The sequence below is a fragment of the Lutzomyia longipalpis genome, chromosome 2 (assembly GCF_024334085.1).
Source record: "Lutzomyia longipalpis isolate SR_M1_2022 chromosome 2, ASM2433408v1".
NCBI classification, from domain to species: domain Eukaryota; kingdom Metazoa; phylum Arthropoda; class Insecta; order Diptera; family Psychodidae; genus Lutzomyia; species Lutzomyia longipalpis.
Window position 1 is genome coordinate 24,604,431 of NC_074708.1, and position 21,661 is coordinate 24,626,091.

Below are 21,661 nucleotides of genomic sequence, written 5' to 3' on the forward strand. Positions count from 1 at the left end.
CCGACGATTACAATACTTGGTATGCCACGATTGTGGTATACCAACTAATAACGCGCTGAGAGCTTTTATATCAATGCTTACTGGGTTGGTTTTTCCTCGGATGAGGGTGGATTCCGGGCAAGAATTGGGTTTTGCGAGGTGGTGACTTTGCTGTGTTTACACTCGAAGAAAAAAATGTGAGAAGAATCACACAAAAGCTCATAAAATTGGTGTTTGTGCTTTAAAGTAGGTAAGATGAAAAATAAATTTTTAAAGTAAATTTCTCACCCAGAAATTCCATTGAAATTGACTTATTTAATAAAGAAAATCCCAAAGAAAGCCAAGAATTGTAATTCTTTTTAATGAAATATCAAAATAACATGCCAAAAAATCATCCCCAATGGCACAAAATAATATTTATTTTGCAATAATTTCCATTTGGCCAACGTGTAGTACGTGGGGTCATAAAGGTGGAGAAATAGGGGTGAAAAGCACTCTTGTTAAATTATCAAATGAAAACAATTTTAGATGTAATCTGACAGGCATGTATTCCACACTACCTGCGAGGGGGTAGTGGAAAGTAATATTAAATTTCGTGCAGGCCAAATGAAGTGTAAAGTGCAAATACGATAGAAAGGGGTATGAATAAATTTCTTTGGGTGTATTATGACTGTCTCGGGGGCAAAATGAGAAATTACCCAAAATTATTTGCGATCCACAATTTCACCCCTGATCCCCCCCTCGAAAACTACCCTCACACAGTGACACTGTAAATTTTCCCATTCGCTGCACCACTAAATCAAGGGTGAGTGGCAACTTTAAAGCGAAATTTCATCGAAAGAGAGAGAGATGGAATCTTTTGTACACACACCATTGCAATGTGAGGGGTTCTGTATGTTGTGTTTTACCACCACCCCAAAATCCATAGTGTCCATACAACCCCATACTCCCCTAGGTATGCTACATACCTACATATAGAGAATGTGGGATCCTTTAGCACACGACTCTTGCGCTTCCGGCAGGTGAATGTGAAGTGGCTGCCCATAAAATTGTATGACTTGTGTTATCAGAGAAGGGTGAAACCACCATAATTTGGTGACCTTTTTCACCGAATACCGAAAGTGGATAAAAGGCAATTTGACATGAGAGACTTTCCGGCACTCAGAGATACACTCACCATCACACATGAACGGCATTCCGGTGGTGCGGGAAAGGGCGGGAGTTGAAAGAGAGCTTCTGTGGGGGTATACCCACACTACATCCCTCCACCTCTTCCCAAATAGCAGTGAGATACTTTTTCTCCACACACCACCAGAGACACTGCAGAGTTGGACAAGAGACATTGCAACTTTCACCTAGATTAGATATGGCGGAAATTGCACGCGATTTAGAAGACTTGCACAGAAATTCACCACCCTTCGGTGTCTTTCCGCCCACCCACATGGGGCAACCCTTTCTCACCCCCACAGCTTCCGAAGCTCACACACATTTTACAAAGAAAAGCGATCTAACCTGATGTTTTGGTTTCCAATTAAAACGGGGTGAAGAACAACCCTGGAAGCGCACAAAAAGCCACCCCCTCAAGAGCTTTATACCGCAATTGTTTCTTTTAAAAGACGCCCACGAGGAAGAAATGTATTGCTAATGAGTAACGCCATGCCTGCATTTGGCACAAAGACGCACACAGCAGATAGAGCTTTTCCTTTTTGGGGGAGAGAAAATGAAGTCATATATTGTTCAATGCCATGCAGCTGGGATACACAAAGCTCCGTCTGTATATCTTGGAACTTTTCCCCCCACATATTGCATTTGACACAGATACATTCATTTTGTACTCCTTTTGAGGCAATTCAACTGATGTGGTTTCACAATTTATGCTCACACAGAAAGTCATCCAAAAGGGATCTTTTTGCGTTGACATAATGTTTGAATAATTTGCTACCCTTTATCTTTAGCTCAGCGGAAACTTTTGAGAATAAAAAAAGTTTTATGTTTTATTTGTTAAAAGGAATTTTGTTTGTTATTTTTGTGAAAGGAAATATTGCCTTACATGTAAATAAAAGACTATGAAAAATTTAATAAAAAGATCATAGATTTGTAAAAAAAAAAGTATAATTTTAGTTTTAATTCCTGACTTAACGCATTTTTCAGTTGCTTAAAACAGATCTTACAAAGATCACAAGCAGAGTCTTTTATTAGTTAAATTTTCAAATGAAAAATATCCTTAAAAGGCTTTTTGTATCTTATGCAGACCTGATGAAAGTTCACGGTAAATCGGAAGCACGATTATTTTCTTCATAAAATCTTTGGGGCATTTTCAGGATTAAAAAAAAAATTATCTGTAAAATTCTCAAATATTTGCCGACTATTTAACATACATAGGCAGAGCTTTTCTATACTACATCTACCATTATTTTTTCAAGCGTGTCTAACAACAACAAAAGCATTAACCTTAACCCAAAAAAAAACTCCCAGAATTCTGGACCAACGATGCTTTTGCGGATTCTTGACTCTCTCAAAAAATACGGCAGTTTCTTAACCTCTTGTTGGGGGGGACAACAATGAAATAAAGACACACGAAGAAGAAACTTTAATAAGCCACCATTAAATTACAATAAAAAATGGAAATTTCTCGTTGAAATTATTCAAATAGCATTCGGTAAGATTCACCGAGAGAGCGCATTAAAAATCAGAAATTCAATTTTACTGTTTCACAGCTTGAGAAACATTGTGTGTAGTAGATACTCTTGCTACGCGCGCCATAGCGGTGGATCATGCTAAAGCCACCCTTTGTGTGCCATCCCCATCCCCCAGTCGTTGGGCGATATTCTTACTTGAAGAGGGGAATCTTAATAATGCATAAATGGCATTGTCATTTCTCATGAAGAACCTTCTGCTGCGGCACAAATAAAACATATAAAATTGAATCTACGATCTGAAATTATCGCAACTCCAACGCACCATATGAGTGGTTTTCCATGCTGGGTGAGAGATGGCACATAGTGGAAAATCACCATTTCGTAAAATTATTATTTATGTTATGTCTTGGGGTATAAAATCAAAGTGTATATGTGTGTGGGAGAACCGGTGGGGAGAGCTCCGGCCCTCACCTAAGACATAATCTGATAGAAGTTATTATATATGTTCTGCTACACTTTTTCCCATCAAGTCGATTTTTCCATCGGGTTTGAGCATTATTTTTTACGATAAAAAGTCTCGGTGTGGAGAAGGTTCCTTCATCTTTTTCTCCCTTATTTTATTTTTTTCTGCTTCTTCTTCAACGGTGCCCCCGAGCATCCGCCAATTCCTCAACCTTTCACGGAACGTTTGCGCTCTAAGGGTGGGGGTGGTGAATGATGGGAGGGACGAAAGAGGAGAGCAACATGTTAAATCAACAGTAGCAAATAGCGACATATTGCTAATAAAAGTCAATCATAACGCGTCCAGTTATAAGAGTTGGTGTCCCACAACGTGTAGAAGTTTGTTTATACGTTGTAATGCGATTTGTGAGCAGAATTAGTAGACAAAGATTTTTTTTGTAAAATTCGACAATATGATGGATAAAAATGGTTATATCTCTGGTTCTGTAAAACCTACAGAAATTTATTGACTAGTTTTGGAAAGGTATTAACACAGGCTAAAAATTGACATAAATTTCAATAATTTTCAAGGTCACCTCCAGAACACAAAATGGCGGCATTTTGTTTTACCAAAACACTTTTTGGCCTCTTTTGTCCTGAAGGAATGGTTTTAGAGATTTCTGATGTTCTGGAAAGTTGTAGAGTTTTGCAAAACCTTTAATTTGATACCAAGATTAGCAAAATCGCTCAAGCAGTGCAGAAGATATGGCTCTTAGAACTATACAAATTCAAGAATTTTTCAAATGGTCATATCTTCTAAACGGCGACATAGATTTTCTTCATTTTTGGACTGGTGACAGATATTGAGTCAGGCTACAACATATCAAAATTTAAAGGAAATCGATGATCGGGATTCGGAGATATTGCCCCTTAAAGTTAGGAAATTTTTGTTTTTGATTTTAGCGCCTCTTGCGGATATTTTTGGAACTTGAAATGTTCTAGACATTTGTAGGGCTTCTCAGTATCTTTCATTTGATACCAAGATGGTCAAAATCGGTCAAGCCGTTCTCGAGTTATATCGAAAAAACACTTTTTGCTTTAGGCCGCCATATTTGCTAAACCGCTTGACCGATTTTCAAGTATGAATTATCGATGAAAACGTCTCACTGAGCTCTACATCATACTAAAATTTCAGACCTCTAGCTATAAGGGAAGTGATTGATGGTAGTTCAAAATGGCGGACGGCGGCCATCTTGGATTTTGAAAATGCGAAAAAATGAAATTTTACACCCACATTTCTATAGAAAGCTTCAAACCCGAAGTCTCTAACTGTTACCGTTCTCGAGCTATAAGGCAAAGTTTAGAGTCCCGGACGGCAGGACGGCAGGACGGCAGGACGGCAGGCCGGCCGGATCAAAAATTTTCCACCACCATTTTCGAAATGTGGGATGTCTAAAACGTGCTCATACCAAGTTTGAGCCCGATCTGAGGTGGTCGGTTTTTCCGACGATTACAATACTTGGTGTTGGCCACGAAGTGGAACACCAACTAATTTCATGTTGATGATTTTACAATAATATAATTTAATTTTTCAATAAATAAAATCAACGCTTCACTTTTTTTTCTTCTCCTCTCACAGGCAACTCCGGCGCTTCTTTGGAGCCACTTTACTTTTTCACTTCTTTCATGCCTCCCTCTGTTTACACATCAGCGGCACAAAGCCCTGGGTGAGTGGGTGCGGGATTTCCACTTTAGACAGCCGCGCGGCTAAATTTGTAGATGGGGCTTCTGAATCCACGAAAAAAAGCTCTCTCTCCCAGCTGAAGAAAACATACACAGAGAGGCGAAAAAAATGAAGAAATGGCACCGCTTAAAAGATGGGAAGAAAATTTTCTAGATTTTTTCTTTTGCTTTTGGTACACCATCAAATGACCTAAAAATGGTGCGAGAAACTTGCCAAACTTCGTTGCTTGGGCTTTGCAAAACTTATGGGATGTTTCTTAAGGTTTCACCGAGAACTTACACACAAGTTCCTTTTCCCCTTTGCACGAATTACGACAATCACCGAAGATCTTGGCATTGACTTATGGGTTGCAGTAAATACGCTTTTTTATACAACATTGGATCTCTATGCTGTGTGTTACAGCAAACCCCTAAAAGATTCCATTTGATATTTTTCTGAAAAATGAGCTCTCCATATTTGCTTTTACTTTCACAGAATTTGCTTGCCGAAGAAGAATTTACTTTTATAAAAGAGAGAGGGGAAAAGGGGATTGAAAAATTAGCTCTAAAAAGGATAGTTGAGTAAATGGACTGAATGTATCTACCTCATCTACCTACACGATGAAGTCAGTAAATGTTTCTTTTAAAAAATCACTTTGAACAACGTAAATTTTTAAAGCGGAAAGGAGGTTTTCACGGAATTTCTCTTAAATAATAATAATACTTTTTGAAGCTTTCAAAGCTTTCAAGGATTCTAAATAGTAATGGGACAAATAACAGTTGAGAAATTAATTTAAAATGACATTTTGTACTAACTGACTTTTTAAAAAAGGTTAATAATCAAGTTTACAAAAAAATTAAATAAAAGATTTTGTCACGCCATAGAAAATTAAATAAAAAAGAATTAAAAAAAATGAACTAGTGTTTGATTTTTCCCTCTGAAGATTCAATCGAATGAACAATTCTTTTCACCCTTATACGTATACCCGGCGCCTCCATCTTGTATATATCGAAAAATATGTAGAACAATAACAACTTTCTTTGAAATATTTCTTTTAAAATGCAAACAAAACGTGTTTATTGTAGCTTGTAAAGCTTTTAATAAAAAAATCTTTAAAAGGAACATTATTGAAGAGATTGAGCGAGCAAACACCATAAAACTGCGTGTAATGACTAAATTACTTTGTTGCCACAAAATGTAGATATAGGTATGTACATTTTCATTTGAATTTAACTTCAAACTCCGCTTGGAAAAATATTCACTCATCAAAGAGTAAAAGCGAACGTGTATATGAATGAAATACGATCCGCAAGTCCCTTTGGTTCTGCAGTTTAATTTACATCTCTGTTTTTGTTTGCATGCTCCCTTTTTTTCTGACCCAGCAAGGGTGGTGATTTGCATTTAAGCACGAAATGGGAGATATTTTTTTCAACATTAAATTCCCTTTTTTTGGGTTTTGCAATATATGTATCACAAAATCTCCTAGAATATGCGAAAACATTCATTATTCACTGAACGGTAATGCACCGAAAGTTTTCACATAATTCCGATATAACCCTCAAACTTTTCTGTTTATCCGTACATTGAACGTTCTATCCTCGCTCTGGTCCAGAAATTAATAACCCTGCGCCCTCACCCCCATGGTGGAAGCAACCAAGGGGAGAAAGGGAGGATTTTGCATAAATTATTTGGGTTTGTGCGAAGGAGGGACTTTTAATCAGTATATTGAAAAACAATAATGTTTAATTAAGTACCCCCTGATAAATGTGTTATCATAAATGCTCCATACCCACACAGTGGGGAAAGCGTGACACGATTTATTGGCCCCATAGAGTGACATCGAGTACATCCCCGGCTCTGCCTTCTTGTCGTGATTTTCTTCTCTCCCGGGAAGAATTTGAGAGAGACCCACTTTGATGGAGGACGAGAGGGGTGGAAGAAGTGACAAAGTATAATTAATTAGCTCGCCGTGGCACCACCACACATTGGCGGAAAATTGAAAAGTATTGAGCTAATTTAGCATCAAATTGATTTTCAAATTGGTGCTTTGGATGGTTTGTTGAGTCACCCCCCTGATGGCAAATTTCTTTTCAACCCTTCCCACTTTGTATCACCCACTAGTAGCCATGTGGCACTGACGGAGGAGAGCGGGGTAGTTTTGTAGCCGAATGAAACAGGTGGGAAGAGGTAAATTTTTCCGTACGACGTGTTAATTGCTTTTGAAAGTTCTCTATGTTGGTGCAAAAAGCTCTCTCTTCTCTCTCTCCATAAACATAGATTGGTCCGTGCAGTTTTGTATTGAGCTTTTTTTTTAACCCACCCTTGCTTCCCACAAAATTGTGCACGCTTTCGCCAAGCACTGTAGGTTAGCTTCCTCCCAATTTTCCCCAACATCAATTGGATTTGGTGAAAAAATATGTGTGTGTGTGCAACTTTAGGAACAATTGGCGAGATTCCTGTGGGTTAGCTTGGGGATGAAAAAAACACACAACGAACAGAATAAAAACGACATGAGCTATTTTGTATTGATCCACTTCAGCCAATTTTTTTTTATTTTTTAGAAAAAAAATTGTTCGTGGAAATAATATTTTTTGGGGTGTATCCAACTGGCACTTGGGGCTACACAGCTTATGATAAAACTATTTAAGGAACTTGAAAAAATATGATTTTTTCATTTATTCTTTTTATGGTGTTTGTTTAATTATTTTTGGCAACTTTGGGGATGGAAAAAGACTTTTCGAAAAGTTAGCTTTTGCCAAAGAAAATTAGTTGTTTTTCCTTTGGTTTTGTTGAGTTTTTTCATTTTCTTTTTCAAGTAAGAAAATCAGCTAAATCGGATATGCCTGACAAGCTTAAAATTTTAATAAAGAAAGGTTGAAGGAGAGTCCTTCAAGTTATGTATATAAAAAATAAGAGTCAGTCTGCCTTTTCCGTGGGATTTGAAGTAAAATTCTAAATAGAAAAGTTTTATAGGATATTTCCTGCTTTTCCTGTTCATCAACTTCTCCTCTTACCACTTTGCTCATACTTCAATGAAAAATGCGTTTTTCCCTCAAAGAAACAACCGAAACAACCCCCAATTCATCCTCTAATTTCAATAAAATATTAAGAAATAAAATTTATTAAAAAATAAATAAAATTTAAGGAAACGACAATCCCTTCAACCCCTTAATTTTAAAACAGATTGTTTCAGGATGGCGAGAGAAGTAGTTTTACTAAAAAACATATTTCAAAGTAAAGCATTTTGCAGCGATAGCAACAAAATGTTAATTTTCTCCCTCAACGTGCTCTGGCGTTCCTTTGAACGAGAGAATCTCATTTTGTCACCTTAACACGATGAAGGTATTAAAAACGTCCGTCCAACTTGCAGTATTCGCGTATGATTCCACCCCATCTTGACCTCGCTTGCATATACTATATACGCCACCATCACGCGCTTATCCTTCCCCCGGAGGAAGTGTCTTGAAATACTTTGACGAGAGCACAATAATTATGTTATAATTAAATCTGCACAAAACATAAACGAAATGCAATTAAAAGTTATCACCAAGTTGGAGCACCAGCATAAAAGGGGAATTGCCAAGCTGTGTATATGGATGGAGTGTCGGTGGCGCCGGGGTGTGAAGACTCGTACAATCACACGACGAATTTCTGAATTTCCACCGAGCATCACAATATAATGCCAAAATGAATATTATTCCCATTGAATGTTGGTCTGGTTGTAGGGAACTCCCATCGGGTGGGGTGCAAACTAACGTGGCATTTGGAAAATGGGTGGGTGGTCGGGTTGGTTGGCGGCGGGGGTGTGTGTATGTGTGCAAAAGTGAGGAGACTCCGGAGTTATAATGCGAAATTCATTTTGGTCTCAATTGTGAAGTCCCTCAGCAATTCCACGAGCACACGGTGGCTGCAAACATTGTGGTGTATTGTTCAACAAGGATATCCAATTTGAATCATGGAAACAATGCGCCCGAATTCAACTTTCGGGGTTTGAGTGGTGGACTTTTGAGGGGATGATGCCACTCGCATTTGTCTAACCCTCTATAGGAGTGGAGCATGTTTTGTGTATCTATGCTCCCCATATAGTTTCCACTAGCTGTGTACAGGATGTGGTGTGAAAAAGAAAAGTGACCGAATTTACACGAAAACGGCCAAAGAGATTATACTGCAAATCTATGACCTAAATGCGCACAAGGGGCGAAAATTTAGGAATGAGGTGTACGTGTGTACAAAATGTGTTTAAAATTCCTCAATAGTTTATTAAAAAAAAATGCTAGTTTTGCTAGAAAAAAAATTGAAATATTACCTGTGCAAAGATAAAAAGCTACCCACATAAAAATTTTGTATAAGTACAGGAGAATGGGGTAAAAATAGTCACAAAAGTTTTAAGGAAAAGCTCAAAATAACATATTTCCCAACGAAATAGAGCAATGTTGTCCGAGAAAGAGTTACAAAGGCGGAAAATTACCAAACAAATGAGCTTACATTTCACACTACATTTCACACTATGATATTATGAGCTTTTAAGCTTTTTCTTTGTGGGACTCTTGCCCCAGTCTTCCCTACAATGAATTCACAAAGAAATACTTTAAGTGAAGCCTTCTTTAAAAAGTAAATCAAAAATCGAAAAACGAGCAAAAATTTCAAGGAAGCTATTCAGGTGTTAATGTTTCGTAGCGACAAACTCATCGAAGAAACATTAACGCAAATGTTTCAAAGCATTTAAAGGGACAAAATCGGGAATTAAAATTTTGGTTGTTTCTCTAAAAGATATGCCTAAATAGCCTCCTTTCATAGTTCAAAGTTCATTACGTGTCGAGAAAAACTTAAAATGATTCCAGCACCAAAATAAAACGAAAAAAAGTTTATAAATTAAAGAAATAATAATTCCCCAACCAAAACCCCTTTTGTACACCACAGTCAAATACTTCACCAGCCTTGTAGACAAATGTGTGAACTGTATGAGATTATACTAGACGATAGAATGGACCAATGGAAATTCGTACCCATTTTATTCTCACACCCAATTGTATGATTCATCGCAGCCACTTTAAACTATCGCGAATTAAATCTCTCCTTTTTTTCTTACAAAAAAATAACCCCCCATCCCTTTCCTCCCTCCATTTGAAGTCATGCAGAAAGAAAACCCCAAAATCCTAGCAAAGTCATAAAACTTTATGGACTTTTCACCACTCTCTCTCACTGTCGAAATATAAAGTTTCACTGCCGCAAATTAAAATATTTTCATGCTATTTCTGGCATTCTCAATGCACTTGCCAGGAAGTTTTTATGCACTTTTATTTGGATACTTTCCGCGATATTGGGGTGTTAATTCAATGTAATATACGAGAATCTCTTTAACCAAAACGATGAAGATATTTTATTTGTTGGATGTACAAAAAAAGGAAAGAGTTTTTGGGAGTTAAATAATAATAATTAAATTGAGGTGGGAAATTAGGAAATTATTCAATGCGACACGGATAATGGTGATAAATTATGAAAATCTTTATTATTTCAATTAGCGTATCAAAATAAATAAATAAAAAAGGGTGGTAGGTAGAGGGGGGTTGTTTGTTGTTTTTTATGGGGTTAAATTGACAATAATAATTCGCAAAAGTGTGACTAGAAAATTCGGTACACCCCCAATGCTAGACGAATAAAGAGAGAAAAAAGTGTGAGATATTTATGATGAAGCATTTTTTCCCGCTCATTCTCCATCAATATATCATGCATTTGAAAGGGAACACAGCGTTTAAAGTGGTGTATGGGGAGAGAGGGAGTGAAAAAATGTATTTTATTTATTCAGTATTTCACCAATCACGCTGTTTTTGCACCATAAAAGTGTCACACAATATCCAAATCCCATAAAAACTTCTTTTATCGATCATTGTCATGGAATGTCCACAGTTTGATGGAATAATACCCGGACGTTCTGAAAACACGATGAGGCGAGCTTTTTGTCTTTTTGGGGCCGCACAGAACTTATATAAAATTGGTTGAAAAAGCTCTTTTGCTGACTTTTTTATGATTCAAACAAATAAAATCAAAATATAGTTCTCATTCGCGCAAAAATACACTATGTGAAAGAATAAGAGGAGTAAGGGGGTATTATTGCTGTTTTTTTGTGCTTTTTTAGTGGAAAGAAGAAAAGTTGTGTTGACATTAAATTTTAATCTCTCTCCATGCCCGTCTGTGAATCTTCATTTGCACCAATGCTCGTAATTTTGCTTAGGGGAGGATTTACTATTTTGGGAATAAACATCAGGGATTTGGATTGTGGAGCTCACATAGGTTTTAGCCGTTTTAGCAGATATACACACTACGGATGGGGATTTAAAGTTCGTTTATTCTCAACACTTTAGGTGTTTGGTGTTGTCGCCCATTTAATTTCGTTCGCCCCCCATCCCCTTTGCTATTAATGAAAAAGATCTACCTACATATAGGTTCTATCTTGACCGCGTAAACAAACAGAGTGGAGAGGAGAGATTTTGCATTGAATGCAGAGAAAGTAAAATATAAAGATGTTGTCCGAAGAAGGCGCAAAGAAAAGGTTGCGGGGGTAGTTTACACGGAGATGCTATTGCAAAAGGAGAATTCGCTCTTAGTGGAGCAGTTGACAGTAAATTACGACAAGTTTGTAAATATTTGCTCAAAGGAAGACAAAATTGCGAAATGAGTGTGCAGAGAGGTTATTAGAGATGTTTAAAACTTTTCCTATCTCGGCATCTGATACTCTCCGTATTATATACTATGAATACCCCTCCATTGCAGAAAAGTTTGACTTTTTAGTTAAACTCCCCAAGGAACGTGATTTAAATGCATCTTTTGCATATTTAAGGGTCACACTTAACAAACCCCTCTCATACTTTGTTTGCACTTTGAGTGTGAGAATATATATTTCATCATATTTCAAAAGAGGGTGGATAAAGCTCTTTCGCCCTCTCTTTCACTCCCTCTCTGTCTCCGATAGCAATGTAAAATGTATATGTATGCATAATATTTGCCATATATTCCGCATTTTTAAGGGGTTTCATACTCATTGTAGGATGATGAAGGCGATCAATCATTATAAATTTATTATAATGCCTTTAACCTCCTCAAAGCTGAATGTCAACGCTTTTGATGCAGGATACACTTTAGGGGCGGGTTAATGTGACACTTCCGGGACAGAGCTTTTCAATCCGCATAGTGTTGTATCACCACCATTGTGTGTACAATGGTTTTGGTGATTTGGATTAAATGAATCCCTCTGTACTAATTGATAAAACAGATATATTGTTGCATAGTAATGATAATTTCCGTAACATCAAATTACCGAGGAAACTTTGTTAATGAATTTTACACCAATTCAAGCGTTAATGTTTGCCATTGTAATCGATTTATAATATTTTCCAAATTCCCCGGTACAACGCCATTCAAACACGAAAAGCGATAACAATATTTTTTTCTAAAAGTATTTTATCTATTTTTTTATTGTTGAATAAAAAAGCTAAAACTTTTCTACGTAAAAAGCAGGTAGGATAGTTTTTCTTCCTTGTATCAGAAAAAGCATTTTCTAATGATGTTTTTCACAAAGAATTTCCACATTTGACGCTCTCAAGACGAGAAATCACAAACTCAGAAGCTCCGGCATAAATTTTGAATTAAATTTCACCTCATGGTCATAAAAAAGAGTCCTGAAGACTTTATAGCCATTTAACAGGTGAAGATTTAGCAGGGAGAAGAGTTCATAAAAAAGCAAAGATTCAAGATTATTTATTATCTCTGTGAGAAAACTTATAATGTCTTTGGAAAGAGCTTTCAGTCTTCATAGTTAGGGTTGAAGCGTTTAGGGAAATTATGAGATTTTCTGGTAGGGTATGTAGTTTTTAAGGAAATTCTTTAATTTTTTTTAATTGAAAATACTAAATTCTTATCAGTATTTGGCAATTTAACGAGAGTGCAAGCCAATTGCTAATCTTTTTGTTTCAAAATTGGCTAGAAAATTGCTCTTGAAAGTCCCCGAGTTTCCAAAATTTCAAGACCATCCCTTACTTAACGATTTCTTAATGAAAGATTGAGATTTTTACAAAAGAAATTGCGGTTAATTCCTTAAATTTTAACATTGAAGGCATTTCTTTTAATATTCCTTAATTAACGTGTAAAAGAAAAATAATATAAAAACAGAAAATTCCTTGTTAGCGCAATTTTCCTTAGAAATGATTGAAAGTACATTTAAACAAGAGGGAGAAAAAAGACCCAAAGGCTTGCATTGTACGAATTATTCTATAGATAAAAGGTAATCAAAATGAACGTTTGTATAGCCCCCTAACATAGCTTCATTCACAAAATATTCCTTGCAACAAAACTTAATCACAAAACTACCTTTTACGGTACAAACTCAGAATGAAATGGTATTTTCTCTTATAGCAAAGCAGCGTGAGAAATTCTTTGAATTAAGGCCAATCTCCCATATAGATAGATGGGGGAGTGACCTGGAATTCCTTCTCACTGATTCAGCCCAAAGTGCAGCACTTTGAGTATTACCCTCACCTCTCTCTCTCTCCCCCACAAACACACATACAGTGTGCTTGCCTCATCAACCGCATAATTTCTGCATCTCTGCAATCCTGAATCCCATGGCGTCTGTGGAAAACCCTTTATGCATTATCCAACAATACGTAATCATTTTGCAAATTGCTCAAGAGGAGTTCCCATGGAATTCTCCGTGAAAATCCACCTTCACACAGTCCCGGATCATCGATGCTCCATCGGCCTCGACTAACGAAATTTTCCACCAAAATGGTATATGAAAGTGATCGGTTGACGTGAAAAGGGTTGTGTCGGCTCTAATGCAATTTGGAAGGCATTATCGTGTGTGTGTGAGTGTGTGAGAGAGGGTGTGAGTGACTACCACCCCCTACTCAGTAGCTTTTATCACCTGTGCACGTGGGGTAAAAGAAAATTCACCCATTAATATTTCATGTCGTTCATGTCCCATGCGGAGGGATCTCTGTGAGTGCCAAAGAGTATGTTTCGCAAGAATATCGTACCGCATACATATGTATGTAGGTAGGTAGTGTATGTGCTTTGCACCCACTTTTCACGCGAGCAAAGTGAATCCCAGGAAAAACGGTGTTTTGTTTTAATTTTCAATGTGAAAATAGGTTTTACGTGTCGCGCGAAGCTATGTGTATTTTGTACAATTTTCAGCAATTTATTGAAATTCTTTCCAATTCATGGCACGTCTCCCCGAGGAAGACACCCCACACCATCCCAATCCGCATATTACCTCAACTTCCTCTTGCTATGCGCGCATCCCAACACCTTTTGGTGTCTTCGTGTGTGCTTTTAGATTTTCTCACGACAGCAACTGGGCTGTTATATAGAAGAAGGTGCGGGATGTGAAATGCTATAGAAATCATTTTTCCTCTTAGTCCTCAAACGGGGACGATTTATTCAGCCACTCAATACACAATCGGGCTCCTTCTTTTTCACGTCTTCAGGGGTGTCTCTGGTTGTCGCGATGCTCGGCATTCGCTGTCGCCGTCGCAGCACTTCCTTCTGAAGCTCAAGATCCCGCGTCGTCGCTGATAACTCCTTTCTCCTTGCACCCAGGCCCGTACACAGATGGCCTGGTGATCCCAATTGCCGTGTGACGCAATTGACGACGTCACTAGATTCGTGGGGGATGTTTCTACCCCACGGGAAGGCACAATCGCTGGATCACGGGATGCCCAAGTTGAATTTCTTCGGCTCGGTGAGACTCTCCAATTTGACGGGGAGTGAGCCGGCTTGGGTGATAAATCACTGTCGTCACAGACGCTCTTCCACCTCTGCTGAACTCCCGAATTGTCAGGGAGTATGGCGTGACACGAATTGCAGGTCACGAGAGGCTCCGGATGCAATCCCTCGCCTTGACAGTGCTCCCTAGTTTGGCTGGGAGGCTGTCGTCACCGATGGTGGATCACTGCTGCTTCTGATGAGCTTCAAACTCCGCAGAACTCACTGAATTGCCTGAGAGTGAGTTGTGTCACAAGTTGTGGATCACGAGAGGCTCCGGATAAAATCCCTCGCCCTGGCGGAACTCCCAAATTTGACGGGGAGTGTGCAGTGGCACGGTAGCTGCCAATGGACGCCAATTGCAGCAAATCCCTCCGTCCTTCTGACTCCTCACCGCGACAGGCGGCGTATCTCCTCCACTTCACGGGTGGCACACTTCACAAGATGGCCACTGGGGCCCAAGGGGATTTCGCCCCTGCTGGTACGTCCGACTCGCACGGAAAATTAGGTCTTTTCCTGCCGGTCTCCCAAGGTGTACTAAACTTTTTCTCTGTCAAGAAGAAGAAGGCATATTAACTTGCCCCACCCCAAAACCCACACAACACATACACATACAAAAGATCATCGGCGTAAGTTGGGTTTTGGAGACTTATTTGAATTGATCGTTACTTCTCCCATAATGACAAATTTTCAAATTTTGTGCACGTTACATCACCCCTTTGTTGCAAAAGAAAAAAAAAAAAAAGAAAAGAGGTTTAAATTACTCTATCAAAGAAAGTGATGCAACTAAATAAGAAAAGAAAAGATTGGCGATGGACAGAATGGTTGGCTTTGGGTACCTTCCACGTTCGGCATAAATTTATAAAAAGAAACGAACTTTAATAATTAATTATCCATTAGAATACCTCGGCATTTAAACATAATTAATTAAAGGGAATTCGAGCTGATCGCACCCAGAAGAGGTGAAAACTATGGGGATTATGTATCCCGCTCCTCCAAACCCTCGAGTGAATTTCACGCCCTTTAGAAAAGGTTTCGAGGTGGAAAAAGGCAAGGAAAGGAATTGGAAGGGAAATTAAGGAATAACAAAGGATATCTTTGTTCTAATTGCCCTTCTTCTTCAAAACCCACAGTCTTCTTCTCCTCAATCGTGTAGATTGAGTTTCTTCAGGTTTATCAGACTCAAAAATATACAATGAAATGGAAATAAAGTTATTGATTAACATCTCCTTCAACTTGTGGATCCAAATTGGCTTAAAGATCCTAAATTATTCCGAGAGTCACGAAAGTGAAGGGGGGAAAATTTGATTTACTAGAGAGAATCAAGATTGGAAGGAAGGCGGTGTGGTTTTTAATAAAGCTTCTTGAGCTTTCTTCAAACTGATGGTCACTCTCTCCTTACCAGCATTTGCTATTAGCAACGCGGAAGTGTTTGTGTGGGGAAAGGTGAGATGGACTTTAAATTTATCTCCACTTCTCTCTCTGATCCTTCCGCAAACTCGTAAGACATTGACTCACGCGCTTTGCATAACGTGGGCCTTGGACAACGGATTGGTGGGCGAAAGATCCTAACTGCGTTAACCACTGCTGGCATCTCTCGTTGGCTCCTCGCTCCATAAGTCTCTCGAGAACCTTAAGATTTCACACAAGTCCACTCGTCCATTGTCCCTTCTTAGCCGACACCAACTCCCCACAGGAGCATCTCATCAGATGGTCTCTAGGCAAAGAATCCTCGACGCCGCTTCTCCTTCTCTCTCTCTCCTCCTTCTCTCTTCTCCTTCTCTCTTCTCCTTCTCTCTCTCCTCCTCTCTCCTCCTTCTCTCTCTCCTCCTTCTCTCTCTCCTCCTCTCTCTCTTTACTGAGCTCACCTCCCCTCGGCATTTCACCGGCCCCCCTACCCTATTTTTTATTCCACCAATCTCCAGCTCACCCGGAGGCCCCGAATTACTTTTCTCTCATTCTCTTTCAAAAAACGTAGACGGGGTGGAATTTAGGACATGGGCACGAACGGGGTGAACCTTCGATGAAGATTTGGCTTTTCAGGGCCTCGGCTCCATCCGTGAGATTGCGTACTGGTGGATGTGAACTCAGTCGCCGCCACCATTTGAGCAAAAGGCTCATATGCAGAGTTATCCCAGGTTGGTGTAAAGGACCACCCCTTTCATTGGGCTCTTTGTCAATCTGACTCCTGTTTTGCCTTTCTCTCTTCTCTTTCGCCGCTCAACTCCTCCACCACTCTTCAATTTTCGACGATTCCTTGCCCCGAGGTCACCGTCAGAGAGCACCTATGAAAAGAAGGAGACAACCTTGGAGGTACGCCGTCCTCGCTTTCCTGTGGTTCATCCACGAGCCCACGAGAATAAGTATGGGTCCAGATGACACTTTTCTGCCCTACCATTGGAGGTGGTCGCAAGGCAACAAGAGGAAGGAATCTTTCTATTATTTCATGAGGGTTTTTTTTTTCGCGGACTAGACGGGAATGCGAAAGGAGTATTGACTCTAATAGTTAGGTGGGATGGGTCCTATGCATCTTGTGCATGTAATTTCATAGGACTGGGAAGGATGGAATTACTTGGATTCTGCCAAGTGCAGGGGAAAGAATTCGAGGAACAAACATCTCCGATTATGAATCAAACGAATGCCATCCGAAAGAGCTCTTGCCAAATCAGGCATGATACGACTCTAACAAATTTTAAAACGTGACTCTCCTCATGGACACTGATGCTCATGCAAAATCTCTCCTCATACTGCAACTATTGAGGATTCAACAATAATAAATTTTCCAATTAGCAATCCAATACCTTCCTTCCGGTTTGACAAAATGAATAAATACGGAGAGAGTAAGAAAAGACAGTTAAAACCTAATTCCAGCGGAACATGCTTCAATTTACTTCTCTCCATGCAAAATCTGTACAAATGGGCATTAACCAATCTCTAAATAGATTCAGATCCTGGTTTTATGGTGATATTGGATGATTGGAAATATAAAGGAAAGGAAAGAGAATGCAAGGGTCAACAAAGTCAAACCCTGGGGTTGGCGATGAATTTCAAACGAGATTAATAAAAAGAAAAGAAAGTGGAGGATCTCGAACCGACCAGACGTTCCCAACGAATTATCAAAAGAGAATCACCCATTTAGAGTATTAATTGTTCTCACAAGAGGCATCGAAGCAAAAGCTAATCAAGATTCCTTGAGATCCTCACCCAGAAGGTGCGAGGAAAGAAACCACCAACGGTCTCACATCTCAATGGAGTCGGATGGATCTGGGAGAAGGTACACATCTCCTCAAACCAGAATCCACGGCGAAACTTCGGGACGAATCCCAAAATTTTTCCGGCGAGCTCTTCCAAAGGGAAGGACTCACATCCGAACTGGATAAACCAGACTAAAGCTGGTAATCCCGTGGAAGGAGGCGCCACTTCACAACGGGGAAAAGAAACAGGAGGTCTCGTGAAAAACATACGCCGAAAAACCACTGAGGAGACCACCATCCCCGGATAGAAAATCTAACGCTTTAACAAGAAAGCTTTCCAAGGATGTTTGTACTACCTATACAGTAGGTTTAAATTAAAGTCAAGCAATTCTCCTCCTTAAATTCCAAACAGCAATGCAAGCTGTTCCAAATACATCCTTACCCATCATCGTTCGTCGAACGCTAAACGCAAGGACAGAGTTTACGATAAGCGATCCGCCAAATTCCGCTCAACTCGCTTAATCAATTGCTAGGCAAGATACGAGGATCGGAAAATAAACGGGCGCCCATCCTGAGTCAGCTCACATCGCATGCCCAACGCCCGATGCAGGGGTCAGGAAAATGCAAAAATTAGTAGATTCTAATTGAAAATCCAATAAAGAAACTTTAACTCAGGAAATTGTGATCGGGAAAACTTTAATCACAACTTCAATCAGAGAACTCCATCAGGGAAATCTCAATAATAAAAAAATCAAAAAAATCAAATTTGGGCGCCATATACCGAACCGTGTACCATCTGCCATGCCATTTAGTTAATATTGCAGAAAAGAATGAATTATTTAGCAAATGAATTAAGAATTTGATTGCATCCAAAGTGCAAACTTTTCAAGTGCGAATTATAAAGTTTAATAAAATCCGCATGACTATTGTACTACATGACGGTAAATATTTCAAATCTCAAAAATTCAAAAAGTTTTATATCATTAATAGCGTGTCAGCAATGCAAGCTAAACACGGAAATAATTTAATCCCAAAAAGAGCAAAATAATTTTCCTCATCTCATCATTGCCCGCAGGACGCAGCACGCGAGAAAAGCGGACACCCATGTTCCAGCAAATTCCGTTCAACCCGCTTGATCAATTGCCTAGGCAAGATACGAGGATCAGAAAATCAAAGGGCACCTGCGTCCGATAAGCCCACAGCGCATGCCCCACGTTCAATGGCAAAATGAGGAAACGCTCGAACAAATTAATTTGAAATAAAATTTAATAAATCAAAGTTCAGGGGATCAATAGAAAATAAAGAGATTTAAAATTGTCCCCAACGGTGCACAATTGAAGAAAAGATTCAAATTTAAGCACCGGTAAAATTTTAAGTTTGTAGCAAAAAAATAATTCTAAAGAGAATTGCTACAAAAGAATCCCCAAACTTTTAGGGGGATAAAGCTTTACTTTATCTCTCAACTATTATCGCAAGAGAGATCACCGCTATGTGATAAGCGAACGCACTTTGACCGTGGAGCAATGTCATGGCTCCACAAGGTCAAAAGAAAGTCAACGATTTCTCCATTTCAGAATTTTACCCATAATTGGAAGAACTTAAATTTCCCGCCGTTTTCCTTATAAATATTGTCTAAAGGAAAACGCTGATGATCTCATCAACTCATTAAATTTCAAAATTCACAAACACCCAGAACAAATAAGTCCCTACTTTGCGATGAAAATCAACTAAAAGTTGATAAAACTTGTAGAAAGCAAAAATCTTTAAACTTAAAGATCTTTAAAAATTCTAATTCAATTTGTTGCCGTTACAGGGAAGAGACCTTTCAAAAAGGATAATGATTCAATCTCTTCATTCATCCTGTTCGTGCAAATCAACCAAGAGGTTCTGGGGGAGGAGTACTTGCCACAGAATATCCCTCTTTCGTCCCCAGAAGGCTCTGAATACATTGATAAATTAATTTTAAATGTACTCGCATGGCTAATTTACTTTAAGCAAAAATTTTGGATTTTAAATCCAAAACCATTTCTTCTCAAGAGAAAAGAAAAAAAACGGAAAAAAAAAGAAAAATTCTTTAACGCGAGTTTTCTTTCCAGCAAGGCGGCTAGAAGAGCCCAAAATTGCTGGAAAATTCATCTCATTCAAGGGGAACTTTGTCATTTAAATAATACAAAATGCAAAATTGCATAAAATCACAAAAGTTTTTCACTAAAATTTTAAGTGTCGGTAGCTACCAGGGGCATGAGACTCAACTTGGGTACTTACCTGGTTCCACCGCTGGTTGGGCGCCATTTATAGAAATCATTTTTCCTCTTAGTCCTCAAACGGGGACGATTTATTCAGCCACTCAATACACAATCGGGCTCCTTCTTTTTCACGTCTTCAGGGGTGTCTCTGGTTGTCGCGATGCTCGGCATTCGCTGTCGCCGTCGCAGCACTTCCTTCTGAAGCTCAAGATCCCGCGTCGTCGCTGATAACTCCTTTCTCCTTGCACCCAGGCCCGTACACAGATGGCCTGGTGATCCCAATTGCCGTGTGACGCAATTGACGACGTCACTAGATTCGTGGGGGATGTTTCTACCCCACGGGAAGGCACAATCGCTGGATCACGGGATGCCCAAGTTGAATTTCTTCGGCTCGGTGAGACTCTCCAATTTGACGGGGAGTGAGCCGGCTTGGGTGATAAATCACTGTCGTCACAGACGCTCTTCCACCTCTGCTGAACTCCCGAATTGTCAGGGAGTATGGCGTGACACGAATTGCAGGTCACGAGAGGCTCCGGATGCAATCCCTCGCCTTGACAGTGCTCCCTAGTTTGGCTGGGAGGCTGTCGTCACCGATGGTGGATCACTGCTGCTTCTGATGAGCTTCAAACTCCGCAGAACTCACTGAATTGCCTGAGAGTGAGTTGTGTCACAAGTTGTGGATCACGAGAGGCTCCGGATAAAATCCCTCGCCCTGGCGGAACTCCCAAATTTGACGGGGAGTGTGCAGTGGCACGGTAGCTGCCAATGGACGCCAATTGCAGCAAATCCCTCCGTCCTTCTGACTCCTCACCGCGACAGGCGGCGTATCTCCTCCACTTCACGGGTGGCACACTTCACAAGATGGCCACTGGGGCCCAAGGGGATTTCGCCCCTGCTGGTACGTCCGACTCGCACGGAAAATTAGGTCTTTTCCTGCCGGTCTCCCAAGGTGTACTAAACTTTTTCTCTGTCAAGAAGAAGAAGGCATATTAACTTGCCCCACCCCAAAACCCACACAACACATACACATACAAAAGATCATCGGCGTAAGTTGGGTTTTGGAGACTTATTTGAATTGATCGTTACTTCTCCCATAATGACAAATTTTCAAATTTTGTGCACGTTACAATGCCAATGGGGTGGCGGGGCGGGTGAGCAGCGACCGGAAGAGGGTGCGAGTTACAACAAAGTGACGACGTGTGAATATGCTAAAAACAACACTAGAGCAGCCCCTCTGCTGAAATTTATTTCCCATCCATCGCATCAGTCTCCCAGACTCCGTTTGCTTCCATAAGCACTGGAATTGGGAAATTGCTATTGAAAGCACCCACTATAGTTTTGTCTATAAAATATAACCATACACTTGTGGCACGAGGGATAGGGACACGATTCACGAGAGAGCTTTTGCGTAGAAGAGAAAGCTGAGAGAGTTTTTGCGTAGAAGAGAAGGCTGATAGAGCTTTTGTTGCGTAAAAGAGAAAACTAAGAGAGCATTTGCGTAGAAGAGAAAAGTGAGAGAGCTTTTGCGTAGAAAAGAAAACTGAGAGAGTTATTGCGTAGAAGAGAAAACTGAGAGAGAGTTATTGCGTAGAAGAGAAAGCTGAGAGAGCTTTTGCGTAGAAGAGAAAAATTTTGTCTAATTTTAAGAAAGATTTTTATGTAAATTAATTTCATAAA

The 21,661-nt window shown here is 39.6% G+C and overlaps 1 long non-coding RNA gene across 1 annotated transcript; it reads right to left on the bottom strand.

Moving 5' to 3' along the window:
* Positions 1–14,185: 14,185 nt before the first annotated feature.
* On the bottom strand, positions 14,186–21,106 carry LOC129789797 (uncharacterized). Its single transcript, XR_008750493.1, has 2 exons — positions 20,004–21,106; positions 14,186–15,094 (listed from the first exon to the last, which is right to left on the bottom strand). It is a non-coding gene; the product is annotated as an uncharacterized LOC129789797 (long non-coding RNA).
* Positions 21,107–21,661: the final 555 nt, after the last annotated feature.